We start from the raw sequence: 17,455 nt of genomic DNA, 5'->3' as shown, positions 1-17,455 counted from the left end.
TTGGTGGTGCAGAATTTTTTGAAAAATGTTGGCATGCAGGAGATGCTGTCGGTGGCCCGAAAAATTGTGGACCACGTTCGACATTCAGCCACTGTGTGCCGAAGACTGGAGCGCCAACAAACACTCCTGAACCTGCCCTGCCATCACCTAAAGCAAGAGGTGGTAACGAGGTGGAATTCAACACTCTGTATGCTTCAGAGGATGGAGGAGCAGCAAAAAGCCATTCAAGCCTATACATCTGCCCACGATATAGGCAAAGGAGGGGGAATGCACCTGACTCAAGCACAGTGGAGAATGATTTCCATTTTGTGCAAGGTTCCCCAACCCTTCAAACTTGCCACACGTGAAGTCAGTTCAGACACTGCCAGCTTGAGTCAGGTCATTCCCCTCATCAGGCTTTTGCAGAAGCAGCTGGAGAAATTGAAGGAGGAGCTAAGACAGAGCGATTCCGCTAAGTATGGAGTCCTTCATTCGCTTTGCCAGGATTCAAAGGTGGTCAATCTGTTGAAATCAGAGCTCTACATTTTGGCCACTGTGCTCGATCCTAGGTTTAAAGCCTACATTGTATCTCTCTTTCTGGAAGACACAAGTCTGCAGAGGTTCAAGGACCTGCTGGTGAGAAAATTGTCAATTCAAGCAGAACGTGACCCGTCAACAGCTCCTCCTTAATTTTCTCCTGAATGCAGGGCAGTCAGGAGCGAGTGCTGACATCTGGCCCGGACTGAAGGACCTGCCAACGTTTACTGACATGTCTACTGTCACTGCATATGATTCTGTCACCATTGAAAGAATGGTGGAGGCTTATATGAGTGACAGCATCCAAGTAGGCATGTCAGACAATCCATCTGTATACTGGCAGGAAAAAGAGGCAATTTGGATGCCCTTGCACAAACGGGCTTTATTTACCTAAGTTGCCCCCCCTCCAGTGTGTACTCCGAAAGAGTGTTTAGTGCAGCCGGTAACCTTGTCAGCGATCTGCGTAGGAGGTTACTTACATAAAATGTGGAGTAGATGATGTTCATCAAAATGAATTATAAATTCCTCCGGGAAGACCTTTACCAGCAATTGCCTCCAGAAAGTACACAGGGACCTGTGATGGTGGATTCCAGTGGGGACGAATTAATACTCTGTGAGGAGGAGGATGTACAGGGGTGAGGAATCGGAGGATGAGGTAGACAACTTGCTTCTGTAGAGCCAGTTTGTGCAAGGAGAGATTGATTGCTTCTATTTTGGTGGGGGCTCAAACAAACCAGTCATTTCAGCCACAGTCGTGTGGCAGACCCTGTGGTTGAAATGATTGGTTTGTTAAAGTGTGCATGTCTTGTTTATAGAACATAAGGGTTGGTGGGAAGGCCCAAGGACAATTTCAACTTGCACCTCTTTTTCTTCTTTGCATCATGTGCTGTTTGGGGACTATTTTTTTTAAAGTGCCATCCTGTCTGACACTGCTGTACAACTCCAGGGTTACTGCCGTATAAGTCCAGGGGTACTGCCGTATAAGTCCAGTCCAGTGGTGCTGTCTTGTGCTGCCATAAGTCCAGTGGTGGTGTCCTGTGCTGTTTATTATTTACTCCAAATAAAAGGGTCATTACCTATAATATTATCCAAATCATTTTTACAGTGTTTGCCCTGTGTGGTGAAGGGGTACGCTCGCCTGTGCTGCATATTATTATAATACCTCCAAATAAAAGGGTTATTATTATTCAAATTCAATTTACAGGCTTTGCCGTGTGTGTGTGTGGTTTAGGGGTACGCTCTCCTGTGCCACCAATATTGTGCGTGTATTACATCTGGGCAAATTCCAGCACGTCCCATGTTGTTTGTGCCGCACACTTGTGTCGCTTAGCTTAATCATACAGCTACCTCATTGCACCTCTTTTTCTTCTTTGCATGATGTGCTGTTTGGGGCCTAGTGTTTTTTAAGTGCCATCCTGTCTGACACTGCAGTGCCACTCCTAGATAGGCCAGATGTTTGTACCGCACACATGTGTCACTTAGCTTAGTCATACAGCTACCTCATTGACCTCTTTTTCTTCTTTGTATGATGTGCTATTTGGGGCCTAGTTTTTTTAAGTGCCATCCTGTCTGCCATTGCAGTGCCATTCCGAGATGGGCCAGGTGTTTATGCCGCTTAGCTTAGCCATCCAGCTACCTCATTGCACCTCTTTTTCTTCTGTGCATGATGTGCTGTTTGGGGCCTATTTTTTAAATCTGCCATCCTGTCTGCCACTGCAGTGCCACTCCTAGATGGGCCAGGTGTTTGTGCCGCACACTTGTGTCGCTTAGCTTAGTCATCCAGCCACCTCGGTGCAACCTTTAGGCCTAAAAACAATATTGTGAGGTGTTCAGAATAGACTGAAAATGAGTGGAAATGAATGTTATTGAGGTTAATAATACCGTAGGATCAAAATTACCCCCAAATTCTGTGATTTTAGCTGTTTTTATGTTTTTCCCCCCAAAATCATCCAGATCCAAAACAAAAAACAAAACACGACAGGGTGGTTTTGGCAAAACCAAATCAGATCCAAAACACGAGCATGGAACCAGAACCAAAACACAAAAGTGCCCACTGCACATCTCTATTACAGATAATTGCTTAACGACTAAATTGCTGATTATAATTACAGTATGTAATTTGCTGACAACTGAATAACCCCTTGCTTAGGAACATTGCTTGTCCAGGTGTCCTTTATACTAGAGATGAGCGCCGGAAATTTTTCGGGTTTTGTGTTTTGGTTTTGGGTTCGGTTCCGCGGCCGTGTTTTGGGTTCGACCGCGTTTTGGCAAAACCTCACCGAATTTTTTTTGTCGGATTCGGGTGTGTTTTGGATTCGGGTGTTTTTTTAAAAAAACCCTAAAAAACAGCTTAAATCATAGAATTTGGGGGTAATTTTGATCCCAAAGTATTATTAACCTCAAAAAACATAATTTACACTCATTTTCAGCCTATTCTGAACACATCACACCTCACAATATTATTTTTAGTCCTAAAATTTGCACCGAGGTCGCTGTGTGAGTAAGATAAGCGACCCTAGTGGCCGACACAAACACCGGGCCCATCTAGGAGTGGCACTGCAGTGTCACGCAGGATGGCCCTTCCAAAAAACCCTCCCCAAACAGCACATGACGCAAAGAAAAAAAGAGGCGCAATGAGGTAGCTGACTGTGTGAGTAAGATTAGCGACCCTAGTGGCCGACACAAACACCGGGCACATCTAGGAGTGGCACTGCAGTGTCACGCAGGATGTCCCTTCCAAAAAACCCTCCCCAAACAGCACATGACGCAAAGAAAAAAAGAGGCGCAATGAGGTAGCTGTGTGAGTAAGATTAGCGACCCTAGTGGCCGACACAAACACCGGGCCCATCTAGGAGTGGCACTGCAGTGTCACGCAGGATGTCCCTTCCAAAAAACCCTCCCCAATCAGCACATGATGCAAAGAAAAAGAAAAGAAAAAAGAGGTGCAAGATGGAATTATCCTTGGGCCCTCCCACCCACCCTTATGTTGTATAAACAAAACAGGACATGCACACTTTAACCAACCCATCATTTCAGTGACAGGGTCTGCCACACGACTGTGACTGATATGACGGGTTGGTTTGGACCCCCCCCAAAAAAGAAGCAATTAATCTCTCCTTGCACAAACTGGCTCTACAGAGGCAAGATGTCCACCTCATCTTCACCCTCCGATATATCACCGTGTACATCCCCCTCCTCACAGATTATCAATTCGTCCCCACTGGAATCCACCATCTCAGCTCCCTGTGTACTTTGTGGAGGCAATTGCTGCTGGTCAATGTCTCCGCGGAGGAATTGATTATAATTCATTTTAATGAACATCATCTTCTCCACATTTTCTGGATGTAACCTCGTACGCCGATTGCTGACAAGGTGAGCGGCGGCACTAAACACTCTTTCGGAGTACACACTTGTGGGAGGGCAACTTAGGTAGAATAAAGCCAGTTTGTGCAAGGGCCTCCAAATTGCCTCTTTTTCCTGCCAGTATAAGTACGGACTGTGTGACGTGCCTACTTGGATGCGGTCACTCATATAATCCTCCACCATTCTATCAATGTTGAGAGAATCATATGCAGTGACAGTAGACGACATGTCCGTAATCGTTGTCAGGTCCTTCAGTCCGGACCAGATGTCAGCATCAGCAGTCGCTCCAGACTGCCCTGCATCACCGCCAGCGGGTGGGCTCGGAATTCTGAGCCTTTTCCTCGCACCCCCAGTTGCGGGAGAATGTGAAGGAGGAGATGTTGACAGGTCGCGTTCCGCTTGACTTGACAATTTTGTCACCAGCAGGTCTTTCAACCCCAGCAGACCTGTGTCTGCCGGAAAGAGAGATCCAAGGTAGGCTTTAAATCTAGGATCGAGCACGGTGGCCAAAATGTAGTGCTCTGATTTCAACAGATTGACCACCCGTGAATCCTTGTTAAGCGAATTAAGGGCTGCATCCACAAGTCCCACATGCCTAGCGGAATCACTCCGTGTTAGCTCCTTCTTCAATGCCTCCAGCTTCTTCTGCAAAAGCCTGATGAGGGGAATGACCTGACTCAGGCTGGCAGTGTCTGAACTGACTTCACGTGTGGCAAGTTCAAAGGGCATCAGAACCTTGCACAACGTTGAAATCATTCTCCACTGCACTTGAGACAGGTGCATTCCATCTCCTATATCGTGCTCAATTGTATAGGCTTGAATGGCCTTTTGCTGCTCCTCCAACCTCTGAAGCATATAGAGGGTTGAATTCCACCTCGTTACCACTTCTTGCTTCAGATGATGGCAGGGCAGGTTCAGTAGTTTTTGGTGGTGCTCCAGTCTTCTGTACGTGGTGCCTGTACGCCGAAAGTGTCCCGCAATTTTTCTGGCCACCGACAGCATCTCTTGCACGCCCCTGTCGTTTTTTAAAAAATTCTGCACCACCAAATTCAAGGTATGTGCAAAACATGGGACGTGCTGGAATTTGCCCATATTTAATGCACACACAATATTGCTGGCGTTGTCCGATGCCACAAATCCACAGGAGAGTCCAATTGGGGTAAGCCATTCCGCGATGATCTTCCTCAGTTGCCGTAAGAGGTTTTCAGCTGTGTGCGTATTCTGGAAAGCGGTGATACAAAGCGTAGCCTGCCTAGGAAAGAGTTGGCGTTTGCGAGATGCTGCTACTGGTGCCGCCGCTGCTGTTCTTGCGGCGGGAGTCCATACATCTACCCAGTGGGCTGTCACAGTCATATAGTCCTGACCCTGCCCTGCTCCACTTGTCCACATGTCCGTGGTTAAGTGGACATTGGGTACAACTGCATTTTTTAGGAGACTGGTGAGTCTTTTTCTGACGTCCGTGTACATTCTCGGTATCGCCTGCCTAGAGAAGTGGAACCTAGATGGTATTTGGTAACGGGGGCACACTGCCTCAATAAATTGTCTAGTTCCCTGTGAACTAACGGCGGATACCGGACGCACGTCTAACACCAACATAGTTGTCAAGGACTCAGTTATCCGCTTTGCAGTAGGATGACTGCTGTGATATTTCATCTTCCTCGCAAAGGACTGTTGAACAGTCAATTGCTTACTGGAAGTAGTACAAGTGGGCTTACGACTTCCCCTCTGGGATGACCATCGACTCCCAGCGGCAACAACAGCAGCGCCAGCAGCAGTAGGCGTTACACGCAAGGATGCATCGGAGGAATCCCAGGCAGGAGAGGACTCGTCAGACTTGCCAGTGACATGGCCTGCAGGACTATTGGCATTCCTGGGGAAGGAGGAAATTGACACTGAGGGAGTTGGTGGGGTGGTTTGCGTGAGCTTGGTTACAAGAGGAAGGGATTTACTGGTCAGTGGACTGCTTCCGCTGTCACCCAAAGTTTTTGAACTTGTCACTGACTTATTATGAATGCGCTGCAGGTGACGTATAAGGGAGGATGTTCCGAGGTGGTTAACGTCCTTACCCCTACTTATTACAGCTTGACAAAGGGAACACACGGCTTGACACCTGTTGTCCGCATTTCTGGTGAAATACCTCCACACCGAAGAGCTGATTTTTTTGGTATTTTCACCTGGCATGTCAACGGCCATATTCCTCCCACGGACAACAGGTGTCTCCCCGGGTGCCTGACTTAAACAAACCACCTCACCATCAGAATCCTCCTGGTCAATTTCCTCCCCAGCGCCAGCAACACCCATATCCTCCTCATCCTGGTGTACTTCAACACTGACATCTTCAATCTGACTATCAGGAACTGGACTGCGGGTGCTCCTTCCAGCACTTGCAGGGGGCATGCAAATAGTGGAAGGCGCATGCTCTTCACGTCCAGTGTTGGGAAGGTCAGGCATCGCAAACGACACAATTGGACTCTCCTTGTGGATTTGGGATTTCAAAGAACGCACAGTTCTTTGCGGTGCTTTTGCCAGCTTGAGTCTTTTCAGTTTTCTAGCGAGAGGCTGAGTGCTTCCATCCTCATGTGAAGCTGAACCACTAGCCATGAACATAGGCCAGGGCCTCAGCCGTTCCTTGCCACTCCGTGTGGTAAATGGCATATTGGCAAGTTTACGCTTCTCCTCCGACAATTTTATTTTAGGTTTTGGAGTCCTTTTTTTTCTGATATTTGGTGTTTTGGATTTGACATGCTCTGTACTATGACATTGGGCATCGGCCTTGGCAGACGACGTTGCTGGCATTTCATCGTCTCGGCCATGACTAGTGGCAGCAGCTTCAGCACGAGGTGGAAGTGGATCTTGATCTTTCCCTAATTTTGGAACCTCAACTTTTTTGTTCTCCATATTTTATAGGCAGAACTAAAAGGCACCTCAGGTAAACAATGGAGATGGATGGATTGGATACTAGTATACAATTATGGACGGACTGCCACGGTTAGGTGGTATAAAAAAACCACGGTTAGGTGGTATATATTATAATAATAATACAATTATGGATGGACGGACTGCCTGCCGACTGCCGACACAGAGGTAGCCACAGCCGTGAACTACCGCACTGTACACTGGTTGATAAAGAGATAGTAGTATACTCGTAACAACTAGTATGACACTATGACGGTATAAAGAATGAAAAAAAAACCACGGTTAGGTGGTATATATTATAATAATAATACAATTATGGATGGACGGACTGCCTGCCGACTGCCGACACAGAGGTAGCCACAGCCGTGAACTACCGCACTGTACACTGGTTGATAAAGAGATAGTAGTATACTCGTAACAATTAGGATGACACTATGACGGTATAAAGAATGAAAAAAAAACCACGGTTAGGTGGTAGGTATATAATAATAAATAATGCAATTCTGGTCGGACGGACTGCCTGCCGTGTGCCGACACAGAGGTAGCCACAGCCGTGAACTACCGCACTGTACACTGGTTGATAAAGAGATAGTAGTATACTCGTAACAATTAGGATGACACTATGACGGTATAAAGAATGAAAAAAAAACCACGGTTAGGTGGTAGGTATATAATAATAAATAATACAATTCTGGTCGGACGGACTGCCTGCCGTGTGCCGACACAGAGGTAGCCACAGCCGTGAACTACCGCACTGTACACTGGTTGATAAAGAGATAGTAGTATACTCGTAACAATTAGGATGACACTATGACGGTATAAAGAATGAAAAAAAAACCACGGTTAGGTGGTAGGTATATAATAATAAATAATACAATTCTGGTCGGACGGACTGCCTGCCGTGTGCCGACACAGAGGTAGCCACAGCCGTGAACTACCGCACTGTACACTGGTTGATAAAGAGATAGTAGTATACTCGTAACAATTAGGATGACACTATGACGGTATAAAGAATGAAAAAAAAACCACGGTTAGGTGGTAGGTATATAATAATAAATAATACAATTCTGGTCGGACGGACTGCCTGCCGTGTGCCGACACAGAGGTAGCCACAGCCGTGAACTACCGCACTGTACACTGGTTGATAAAGAGATAGTAGTATACTCGTAACAATTAGGATGACACTATGACGGTATAAAGAATGAAAAAAAAACCACGGTTAGGTGGTAGGTATATAATAATAAATAATACAATTCTGGTCGGACGGACTGCCTGCCGTGTGCCGACACAGAGGTAGCCACAGCCGTGAACTACCGCACTGTACACTGGTTGATAAAGAGATAGTAGTATACTCGTAACAATTAGGATGACACTATGACGGTATAAAGAATGAAAAAAAAACCACGGTTAGGTGGTAGGTATATAATAATAAATAATACAATTCTGGTCGGACGGACTGCCTGCCGTGTGCCGACACAGAGGTAGCCACAGCCGTGAACTACCGCACTGTACTGTGTCTGCTGCTAATATAGACTGGTTGATATTTAAAGAGATATTAGTAGTATACAACAATACTATACTGGTGGTCAGGCACTGGTCACCACTCCTGCAGCAAAAGTGTGCACTGTTAATTAATATAATTGTACTCCTGGCTCCTGCTAACAACCTGCAGTGCTCCCCAGTCTCCCCCACAATTAATTATAAGCTTTTAATTTATACATTGATGACTGTGCAGCACACTGGGCTGAGCTGAGTGCACACAGACTGAGTCACACTGTGTGACTGACTGTGCTGTGTATCGTTTTTTTTTTCAGGCAGAGAACGGATATAGCAGAGAGAAGTGAACGGATATATTATATTAAATAAAAGTTAACTAGCAACTGCACTGGTCACTGACTGTGGTAAACTAACTCTGTCTGCGACTCTGCACAATCTCTCTCTATCTAATCTATCTATCTCTATTCTAATGGAGAGGACGCCAGACACGTCCTCTCCCTATCAATCTCAATGCACGAGTGAAAATGGCGGCGACGCGCGGCTCCTTATATAGAATCCGAGTCTCGCGATAGAATCCGAGCCTCGCGAGAATCCGACAGCGTCATGATGACGTTCGGGCGCGCTCGGGTTAACCGAGCAAGGCGGGAAGATCCGAGTCGCTCGGACCCGTGGAAAAAAAAGTGAAGTTCGTGCGGGTTCGGATTCAAAGAAACCGAACCCGCTCATCTCTACTTTATACAAAATGGAGTAAGTCAATATTTTATTGCTTTTATTGTAAGAAACTGCTTTGCATAATATTATTATTATACAGTAGGTCTTTTTGTTATCCTACTGTATGTTCTACACATTAAGGGGCATTTTCATTATCCTTAAAATTAGAGATGTGCGGGTTCGGTTTTACTCGTATTTACTCGGGCTCGAAACGGCATCTTATTGGATCCACGGATGTCACGTGTTTTGGATTGCCAATAAGCAAAACCTGAAATACCCGAGTAAATCCGAGTAACACCGAACCCGCTCATCTCTACTTAAAATGTCACAATTTCTACATTCCTCTGGGAATGTAGAAACTGTGACATTCATCAGCTTTTTTTTTCGGAGTTTGAGCATGAAACTATTCGCCATCCTGAGTTGGTTAATTTAAGTTTGAGATTTTGAAGTTTGTAGTTAAAAGAGGTCAGCAAAGCTACTAAGGGCAGTATAAGACAGGAGGTGCCTGTGTGCCGTCTCTGTGCAAGCCCCAACCCTCTTACCAGTGCATGCGCTCTGAAGACTCTGGAACCGCGCAGAGCTCTGGTGGAAAGGAGCGGATGCCTGGTGACTTCTCTACCATGCATGATCAGAAAAGTCATGCCCTGCCAGTTTTGTAGAGATTATACCGGTGATTACGATGGAATGGGTGGAGAGGTAAGTGCAGGGTGCGTAGTAAGGGGACCCTGCACCCATAATGTAGTAGACAATCAATAGTTAACCCTCCAAATGGTCGACATGCAAAAGATCAACAGGGTCAAAAGGTCAACATGAAAATGGTCGACGCAAGTTTTTTTGTGTGTGTGTCATTTTGTATATTTCACTGTATCTGAGCCAAATTAGTGGAAACATGCACCCTCACGGCCAGGGCGGGCAACAGAAATTTTGGGGCCCCGTATAGTGATATCTCTGCCCCCCCCCCCAGATTTTATATATACATATATACAGTAGCGGATCTTGCCACGGGCAAGCAGGACTTTTGCCCGGGGCGCCGCCTTCCGGAGGGCGCAGGGTGCCATCCGGAGGGCGCAGGGTGCCATCCGGAGGGCGCCGCACCAGGGCAAGATCCGCTGCTGCTGTGTGCCCCCCTGCTGCCGCTGGCCGCTGGGTAGCGTCTAGTTTCTCTTCGTGGAGAGGTCCTTTACTGTGCGGTGCGTAATCGCGCACCGAACATCATTTCAGTCTGTACAGGGGGCGTAAATAACCACGCCCCCTGTACGAAGCCACGCCCCCTAATGCCGCCCGGGGCGCCAGAAGCCCCGGGCCCTGCATATATACTGTATATAACTGTGTGTGTGTGTGTGTGTTAAAGCGCAACTGAATTTGATGCGCTTTATAAGAAACTGTTAATAAATATATATATATATATATATCCCTCTTTCCTCCCCCACACACACCACAGGCTGTGCCCGCACCACCTACATCTCAATGTCCTATTCGGACAAGACGAATGACATCCCTGCCTGGCACTATCGACATATATTTGGAGCCCCTCTGATCCTTGGGGCCTGGTAAAGGTGTCCCCTTTGACCCCCCCCTCCCGTCACCGGCCCTGCTCGTGGCACTCGGTGTCTGACACCAACAACAGTTTCTGCAGCAGCTGCAAAGCATGGCAGCTGGACCCGGAATTTCCTGACACCAAGGACTGCAGCCTGGTTTAGTAGTGTAAGGGTAGGGTAAGTTTGATGCAAGACTATCTTGTAACTGCAAACGTCTAAAAGACGCATCATGCCCGCAATCAAACCAAAAAGCCTATAAACATTAAATGTTTTATTTGTGTCATTCCTTGTTGAATTTACGGTCTCTTTCTTTTTTTTTTGCACACATTAGCACTCTTTATTTTATTACTCATATGCCATCTCGGTGTCGTCACTTGCCCAGACTCAGCTTCCTGATCCGTAGCACCTCACCCTGCTCTTCAGTTCCGCTCTTCGGCTTCTCAACCACTGCACTAGGCATGTGCAAACAACATCCCTTTATTGCCCAGCTTGTCCCTTTCTGGCGCTCTGCAGCTCCTCCATGTGGCAGCCTCCCACATTGCAATGTCCATTGGCTTATATTAGATCCAGTGTATCACAGGCTTTGCTATAGCACTTGAAAGGTTAAAGGTTTTGAGGTGAGATTCTATCTAGTCAGGTGGAGAATGAGCTGCATAGGATAGAAGGCGCATGGGAGAAGTCTTGGAAACAGGAGAGAGAAATTGTTTGTCAAGAGATGTATTAAAGGGGAGAGTTGGTGAGGGTTTGGAAGATGAGGATGAGAATGTAGAATAGCATACGTAGGGAGATGTGTCATTTTTCCTCAGCTGTCATTAGATCATTGGTCACTATTAATTCTATAAACATGTGATATCTTTTGATCTCTACTGATTGGTTCACTTAGGTTCCGTTGTGATTCTCCTCTGTCTCCATTGGGTGCAAATTATTTTGCCACATTTTGGGTGAGTCTGGAACAATCATCACTTAATAATGCAATTAGTTGTCTAATATTTCTCCACATTTCCTATTTGCCTTAATTGATTTAGCCACATAAGTTTGCCGAAGAGGAGCATCCCTGCATGTCAGCAGGGTACCGTTCTGTCATTGAGCATTTTGAGGAAAACAATGCTTGGTTTTTCAATGCTAGAAAAGATCTCAAATGGTCCCAAGAATAATCTGGCACCCCCTAGTGGATTCTTTGCTAACTTAAATGTTCAGTTTAAAGTTTGGAAACTATGAACATTATTATCATTTTTCTTTTTATTTCTTTATCAAGCTCTATAAAAATCCATCAGGAAGTCAGGGACAATACTGGACCACTTAGGAAGCATAGGGGGAGGTGGACTAAGACTTGGAGACTGATAAAGTGGAGAAAAATAAAGTACCAGCCACTCAGCTACTGTCATTTTTCAAACACAGCCTCTAACATCACAGCTTCTAACAAGACAGTTAGGAGCTGATTGGCTGGTACTTTATCTCTCTGCACTTTTTCACTCTCCAAATCTTAGTACACCTAACCCCTAATATGCAAATTATAAAACAAGTATCGTTAAAAGCATATAGGTGAAAGAAGAGAGGAGGACCCCGTTCATGAGAGTTTACAACCTAACTGGCAGAGACGAGGCTGAGACTAGAGGATGATGGTGTGGGTGTAGCGGAAGGTATGGTGGAGCAGATATATCACATTGTAGATATCAAACTGTTCATGACAGATCTCTGACAAAAATGAGTCATTAGAAATATAGCAAGACAATATTATTTTTTTGAGTAGAAATAGTTTACACTATGTAGAAGAATTGCAATCGGAACAATTATGCAAAGTATATCCATTAGATACATGTGGCCGTATACAATAGCTGTAGGTTCCTTTCTGACGGAAAGGACCCGATAGCACACTATTCAATAGCGGGCCAAACACGGGGGTTTTAGCCCCGTTTCCGACAGTGTCAATCCGACTTGTTTAAAAGTCGGATTGACATTGTCGGAAACGGGGCTAAAACCTTTTCGGGGTTTGACACGCTTCCGACAGTACACACGACTCGACGGCTGAAGCCGCCGACCCGCTTGTATTCCATCAGTCTTCCGACAAGTCAGATTTCCCGACTTGTCTGAAAAAAGCTGCCGATAATGAATAGGTTGGCACCCCTTCCGACTTCAATCGGTTGGAAGCTACCGTCTTTCTGACAAGACGACAGCTTCCGACTCCTATTGAATACACCCCATAGAGTGTATAGACACATACTTTGTATAAGTGCATTTGCTGTTTTGAAGAAAATATAGATATATTTATTTAATTTATTGCAAAGCTGACGGGGTAATGCAAGCAATTCAAAATAAAGGCCCCCGATACATTACAGACAATTTGCGGCAATTTCCCCATCGTGATGTTTTCGGACAGGCATCTTAATCATGTTTCATTTTCCCAATTCCCTGATGGATCACAGACAATCACTGGCTGTCAATTGGCAAATCCAGTCGGCGGATCAGTGGTACTGGCCGGGTCGGGATACAGCGCTTAGATGTATGGGACCTTAACTTGTGAAAGAGTTCAGAAACAGACACCGCGGTAATTCAGACTGTAAGCTGCTAGAGGGCCACCAACCAGGGTTTTCTTTTATTAAAATGGGAAGGATAACAAAAGTGGGGTGAGGATAGGAATTAAGAAGAAAGAAAGGAGGGCACTGGATTGAGATAGAGAGATATTTCTGTATATAATATAAACATGAATGTTGCACCACACTGATGTATTCTGCTGCTCTGCAATATGTGTGCTGTCCTCACATGCTCTCTGTTCTCATTTTACAGCAGATAGTGATATGACGCAGTGATGTCTGATATTAATCATTTATCAATGTTTATGTTTGGTGCTCAAGGTCCAGTTCTGCAAACAGACAGAGATGAAATTAGTTTAATATAATAAAAGGTCATGAGTTAAAAAAACCAAACATGACTCTCTACATTTTAACACTGTTGATGTTGCACTCTTAAAGCAATTAACCTGTTGTCTGGATGTGACCACACTCGGCTGGGCATCCCCTGGCTCGGTTGCATCTGATGTGAAAAGCACACCTGAAGATGCTGGAAGACAGTGTTCCAGCAGCTGCCGCTCTCGGGGACTTCCCTGTCCATCTGGTGCTCAGTTCCCTCCGCTAGTATCTACCGTGCAGCTGATCACTGCTGATACGGCACCATGGCGGCACTAGAGATGGCCATCGATAATCTATGAATTAAATTCATCGATGGTCTATGACCGATGTCAAATACTTTTACCATTGATGGGGAAGAAACAGATGGTTTCCCGCCATCGATGGTTCAGTGCTACCAAAAATTTTTTTTACTTCTCAAAGTGTTAGGGCACTGAGCTTAGCCCCTCCCCCTGACATCCCCAAAGCCACGCCCCCAGACTCTGATTAGCCCGCATTTCATTGTACTGTAATTCAGGGGTGACCATTGATGGATAAAACCATCAATGGTTCTCTTACAGATGGTTTTACACCATAGAGGTTATCCATCAGTGGTACCATCGATGGTGACCATCTTTGGATAACCCACCGATGGCCACACCTAGGCGGCAACCCCCGCCCCCACTGGGGATATGTAAAACAAGCAGCCCTTACCTTCCCTGTGATCCCCAACCAGCTGCAGAGAGGAGCAGATAGTCATGATGTTCTGATCATCAGTGGACCGATATACCAATGTTAATAAAAAAGTTATCTTTTTTTTAATGAAATCATGTATTCTTTGTTTTAAATACATTTGTTTAACCTAATTCAGTCATAAAAATCGGAACAAAGTTTGAGCATTTTTTGGAAAAAAATATTAGCCAGTTAAGTGGTTAATAGACAGTTTCATTAGCTTTCATTTCTTTCAGGAAATTAAAATAAAATGACTGGTTGTATTTAATAAGGAAAATAAAGCTATATGAGGAGTAATGCTCTAGTTCTCCCATTCTTGAAAAACAAAAAGATCCACTGTGGACCCTGAATCTCTCTCAAACTACCGCCCCATTTCTTTTCTCTTTGCATCTAATCTCCGTGAGCCAATTGCCTACAGGTGTACTTCCTGTATGTGTGCTTCTAACAGACATTATTGTGCAACTCACTGTTTGAAATACACTGTACTTGCTTTACTTTGTGCTGCTGCAGGCCTGAGTAACTTTACATGTGGCCAAGATAGCGCCTCCGTTTGTAATAAAACTTTACAATGTGTTTATATACTTCCTGAACACACTGTGTCCTTAAACGCTTTTTGTATATACTCTTTTTGCATATACTTGTATTAATCTTCAGTACTTTCTGCATACACTGGTGCGTGTGTTGAGTATAATCTGTGTACTCTTGGTGCCTTTGCATAGTTGTGCACCCTGGACTCATAACCTGTTGGAAATGTGTGCAACTTAGTGGTTTAGCAGAGTTATGTAAACACCACACCACTTTTCCTATACTTTCAATGCAAGTTTGGAGAGTTAAAAATCGGTACAGACCATAAAAAAAAGGTACTGTATCTGCCAAAAAGGTACAGTTGGAAGGTATGCAAGTCCAGTGGAACTTAACCAGGTTGTATTGTTCAATGAATAGCTAAAAACACAGCCAAGGCATTGTGGTCCCTTCGTAGTACTCCTTAAATAAAGTTTAATACTAGTTATTTTATTAATAATAATAATAATAATAATAAATACTTATTTGTTGGGTTTGCTCAAAAAGTGTGTGCCCACTATCATCAGTTTGATGAGGGTCCCTTACTGGTTCCCTAACTATATTAGACAACCTTTTAAAACATTAACACATTCCAGCTACCTGATTAGTTGTATGTTTTATTGCTGTTTTATCTTTCTTCTTATCCAGGATAAAATTAAAGTGAGATAAGGCTTCCATCTCAGAGAATGACACAAGGTAAAGCCTCTCCTTGTTTCCCCCCACTCGATGCATAAATTATAGAATTATGTGTAGCCAATTGGCAAGTGAATTCCTGTTTTTTATTTGATCCACTGAAATCAGCAAAATGTATGTAAGTAATTCAACACTGTATTTCAAAGGGAAAATAAAATAAATTGTCCAGCTCAGAGCATGCAGACTAAACTAGCAATATTTAAACTGAATAAGGTGTATTGTCAGCTGTGGAAATGTAATAAAGACAAGCACAAGCAATTATAAGTATAGTATTAAGTTTCACTTAAGTTGAAGTTGGACCGCCGATGGGCAGATCCGGTCAGCGGATCAGTGGTACCAGCTGGGTTGGGATTCGGCACTTAGATGTATGGGATATTTACTTTTGAAAGAGTTCAGAAACAGACACCATGGTAATTCAGACTGTAAGATGCTAAAATGTCGCAAAAGTGGGGTGAAGATAGGAATTAGGAAAAAAGTAGAGCAGGGGATTGAGATAGACACATATTTTTTTATATAAACATGAATGCTGCCTTTTTCTTTTGCTGGACTGCATCACACGGACGTATTTTGCTGCTTCGCAATATGTGTGCTGTTCTGATATGCACTATGGTCTCATTTTACAGTAGATAGTGATATGACACATGATGTTTGATATTAATCATTTATCCATGTTTATTTTTGGTGCTCAAGGTCCAGTTCTGCAAATAGACAGAAGTGAAACTATTTAATAAAAATAATAAAAGGTCATGAAGTAAAAAAACAAACATGACTCGCCACATTTTAACACACTGTTAATGCTACAGTCTTAATGTAATTAACCTCATGCCTTGCGTGGCCACATCAGATGCAACCACACCCAGCTGGGCTTTCCCTGATTGGTTGTATCTGATGCGACCAGTCAGAAAAGCACACCCGTGGCTGTTGGAAGACAGTGTTCCAGCAGCTGCTGCTCTCAGAGAGACCTCCTGGTCCCTCTGCTGCTTGGTTTCCTACACTAGTGTCTGCTATGCAGCCGTTCCGGCAGCATGGTGGCACTCCACACCCCACTAGTGATATTTAAAACAAGATGTCCTTACTTTCCCAGTCTACACCCGGCGGCTGCAGAGAGGAGCACCCGGTGGCAAAATGAAAAGATGTGATAGTCGTGATATCGCCGTTGTGTGAACCAATGTTTATAAAAATTTTTACTTTTTTTAATGAAATGTTTTAAATACATTTTCTTAACCTTCAATGATAAAAAAAAAACCTGATCAGTTGTACTGTATTTTTAATTGCTATTTTATCTTTATTTTTATCCAGGATAAAATTAAAGTGAGATGAGGCTTCCATCTCAGAGAATGATACAAGATAATGCCTTTCCCTGTTTCCCCCCACTTAGTGCATAAAATATAGAAATATGTGTAGATCACTGAAATCAGCAAAATGTTTTTTAAGTAATTCAACACCGTATTTCAAAGGGAAAATAAAATAAAATTGCCAGCAGCCCAGAGCATACAGACTAAACTAGCAATGTCTAAACTGAATGTTGGAGATTGGCAGCTATAGAACTTTAAGAAAGACAGGCATGAGCAGCTAATTCATACAAGATATTATACTGTGACCCTCAAATGTCTCAGTTGGTGACGGGCCATTAATGGAGAAGTTTCACTTAAAATGCACCTTGGCACTTGCACCTTTTTTCCCTTTGAACCAATGCCATCTGTTAACAGGAACATTGCTTCTTACGTATGAAGGCCAATCAACTTTTTATGGGGGAGAGAACTCATCTTCTGGCTCTCACAATGCCACCACTCCTCTCACCTCCACCTGATGGTAGCATTATCTTACCAACAATTCGCATTGTGAGAAGTGAGAGCCCATGTTCCTGACCAGACATCACCATCATGGGTAAAAACCAGAAGAGAAACACTGATGCAAGGCAAATCTATTGTCCGCACCATGGGGGGGCCTCTCGGAACCTCATGGCACCAAGTAATTTCTGGTGGGGTGGTCAGAGTTCTACAAAGCTGCACCTACCGGCTGTTTTCACACTGTAAGACAATTTGT

At 44.3% G+C, this 17,455-nt stretch overlaps 1 long non-coding RNA gene across 1 annotated transcript in view; it reads left to right on the top strand.

Moving 5' to 3' along the window:
- Nucleotides 1-17,091, top strand: part of LOC135050488 (uncharacterized) — a 323,425-nt gene extending 306,334 nt beyond the window's left edge. Inside the window, exons 3-4 of the long non-coding RNA XR_010241622.1 lie at nucleotides 15,365-15,412; nucleotides 16,709-17,091. This is a non-coding gene — a long non-coding RNA (uncharacterized LOC135050488). The remainder of the gene's footprint in view (nucleotides 1-15,364; nucleotides 15,413-16,708) is intronic.
- Nucleotides 17,092-17,455: the final 364 nt, after the last annotated feature.

Source organism: Pseudophryne corroboree, chromosome 2, assembly GCF_028390025.1.
Source record: "Pseudophryne corroboree isolate aPseCor3 chromosome 2, aPseCor3.hap2, whole genome shotgun sequence".
NCBI classification, from domain to species: Eukaryota; Metazoa; Chordata; class Amphibia; order Anura; family Myobatrachidae; genus Pseudophryne; species Pseudophryne corroboree.
The sequence above is the reverse complement of the archived record's forward strand: the minus strand, read 5'-3'. Positions and strand labels throughout refer to the sequence as shown.